Genomic DNA, 3,435 nt, shown 5'->3' with positions numbered 1-3,435 from the left:
CCTAGGGTGCTGGTGGATGATCAAAATGCAGCCTCTTCACTGCACTAGGTAGATCAAATGCCTCCTACATAGACAAAAAAGGAAAACCCAAAGTTAGACTACTAAATTTATATGATTCTACATATCTAACATTGAATTACTCAAATGCATAATGATATTTTTTTTAATGGAGATTAATACTATTAAAATTTCATAATAAATACCTCTCTCATTGACCTCCTATGCCAGTCAGGAGTCCTCTCATATGCCCTCGGCAATGCTGGTACCTCTCTGATTATGGGCTGTATATGTTCAAATACCTTTGTCAGATGAATCTACAATTTAAAGTATAAAATTATAATTCATAGCATGCTAAATTTATAACATATTTAATCATAAATTCAAACTACAACTTACTATTGTAGGCTCCTCCTCAGGAGTGAGTGGCCGCGTCATCAAATCTACATAACTATCCCGTCGGACCTCATGTGCACTAGGAGTCTCCTATGAGATACAAAATAGTAGTTGTTAATATCGTCGAAATCAGTTTTGAATTTATTTATGAAGATAAGGATAAAAAAAAAAATTGATACTTATACATACAATGGGGCTGTCAGTGTGAATGGAAATACCTAATGGTCTACAATGCAAAATCTGTATAGGCTCATCACCAGTAGCAACGCCCTCTATACAATAAAGAATGTAATTAAATGGGATTACCACAAACATTTTACAAGAATGCATCAATATTTAATCAAATAGAAAGTGCCTAATTACCTTTCCTTTGTCAATGTGTGCTGGCTCACCCTCTGCACTTTGTCCCTCCGGGACAGGTGCTACCTGCAAGATAAAAGAAAGATTAGCAACCATATATGCTACAATATCAAATAGAAAAAAAAATGCAAAAACAACATAATGTACCATAGATGTCTCAAGGCCAAATGAAATGGCCGAGAGCGTGGCATCATCAATCTATCTGAGCTCCTCCTCGGTTATCAACTAAACATGAATGAAGATCACATACATATAAAAGTCAATATGGCTTAAAAATTAAAATTACTCTATTAAAAAAATTAACATTAAATCACATATGCCATAAAATATATATATACACGTATCGACAATGAAGGAGTCCATGCCTCTGCATTCCCCTCCTCTCTCGCATCATGATCTGTAGCCTCTACGTGTGTGTCTGGTGTATCCTTGTCTAATACAAAATGATACTCAGGAAGATCACCTATGGGAACCATGCAAATATTCTTGCATGTAATGCAAGTGTGAGGCACACAAACATGTGATGAGCTAGCCGATGATGAATTGGCACCAGCATCATCAACACGAGGAGGCAGGATTGACCTAGCTTGAGATATCATTAGGCTACTCAGCCTATGAATGGCTCTGATAGTCTGAGAGCTAGCCTCTATCATAATATCTGGATGCTGCACTCGAGGAGGAGGGGAGATATCAGGTGGGGGAAAAAAAGTGCCAGCTTTCTTCCACTAGGAAGAGGGTCTATCTTGAGTAGCTCCTAGTCCTAAGCCCATGTTGGGCTTCATGCTCCAATAGTTCACTTTAAGTTTCAACACAAATTTAGCATATCATTTTCTGAGGAAATAAAATGGTATGTCTAAATTTCCATGTGGAGTGATATCAAAGACCATCCACCAACAATCCCAAAAGTTTGCATGTATGGCGTCATTTGTGCACCATTTAATCGATTGTTTGGATTTTTTTGGGTCAACTGGTAAACCCATTTTCGGGTTTGCAAAAAGTTTGGCCAAATTGTCTTTGCTTATGTTGAGGGCCACAACCTCATCATAATCCAAACCATCATCAAAGAAATCATGCATTAGATCACGCCAATGAAGACCGGCATTTTGTTGGTTTGTAAGGGTTTCAATGTTATCCACTATGGTGTTTAATGTGGATAACATAGGAGCCAATGTGGGTACATTATTATATGTTATATGCAAACCTCTCAACTCGGTGAGATTTTCATTTATCAAATCCTCGATTCAAGGAGGGTTTTTAGGGGGTAGAGGATCGTTTGGTGGATAGTTTTGTGGGGGTACTGGATCGTTTGGTGGGGGGTTAAGAGGAATATTACTCCCTGCCTCAGTGTCATCATTCTTATCAGCCATTCCTATTGAATTGCAAAACATAATACATATTAAAAAAAAACCTTAATTTTAACCTTATTTTTCAAAAAAACCCTAGATTCAACTAAAACAAACAAAATCATGCTAAAATCTATCAAATTTAGATTAAAAATTAGTTTAAAAAACAAAAAAAACTTACCTCAATATCTGATATCCGATTTTGTATCTGATATCCGCTCGCATGGTAATACTGGCCTCCGAACAGTGAGAAATAAGGGCCCACGGGTGTGTTCTTTTTTTTAATGTATGCTACAGGTATCAGATATTCAATACTATATCAGATATCTGATCGCACCCATGTCTTATATTTTATATATAAGATATTATATTATATTATTATATTATTCTAATATGATATTATTATTATATTATATTATATTATATTATTATAATTTATAATATATTATACTTTATTATTATTATATTATATTATTATAATATAATACATTATAATATAATATAATATTATTATATAATATTATTATTATAGTATAATATTATACAATTATAATATAATAATAATATTATTATATTATAGTATAATTATTATTATTATAATAATATTATATTATATTATAATGTATTATACTATTATAATATAATGTTTTTATATTATAATAATATTATAATAATAATGTAATGTAATTATCTGATATCCGATATATAATCATATATCTGATAATATCAGATATTCGATATGACTTGGCCTTTCCTTCCAGGCTTGGTACTTGGATAGGTGAAAAAAAGTTGGAGCGGATTTTGAAGCACTTTTAGATGTGTTCAAACTCTATTTTTTTCACATCGCCACTTTTTGGCACACCATGATCCTGCACATACCCAAGTGAGTCAATTTGAGAGCACCACTCCAATGGCTCCTATTCTTGTTGATAAAAGTGATGTTACTCCTAATCCACAGAAACTTCAAAAATTTAATAGCTATGTCTGAAAAATAAACAAACAAGAAAATGCAATTTCTAATCAAGTTGTTGTCGTATCTCATAATGCCACTTTTTCATCCACTACTTTTTGATTGAATCATATGTTTGCTCCTCTCTCTGAATCTTTACATTCAATTATGAATAGGTTGTTAATTGCTAGTATGATTACTTTACCTTCTATTCATCCTCTTTTACCTACTATAATGGTGGCTAAATCTTTTGATCTGGAAGATTTTTATCAATATCATCACCAAAATGGTCATACTATTGAGAAATGTTATTCTTTAAAACATAATTTTTAGGACTTAATTGATTATAATACTTTATCTATTAATAATTTTGATGGTAGTGGGAATAAA

This window comes from Cupressus sempervirens, chromosome 4 (genome assembly GCF_028749045.1).
Source record: "Cupressus sempervirens isolate cs-2001-9-10 chromosome 4, ASM2874904v1, whole genome shotgun sequence".
NCBI lineage: Eukaryota > Viridiplantae > Streptophyta > Pinopsida > Cupressales > Cupressaceae > Cupressus > Cupressus sempervirens.
This window is presented reverse-complemented; position numbering follows the sequence as displayed.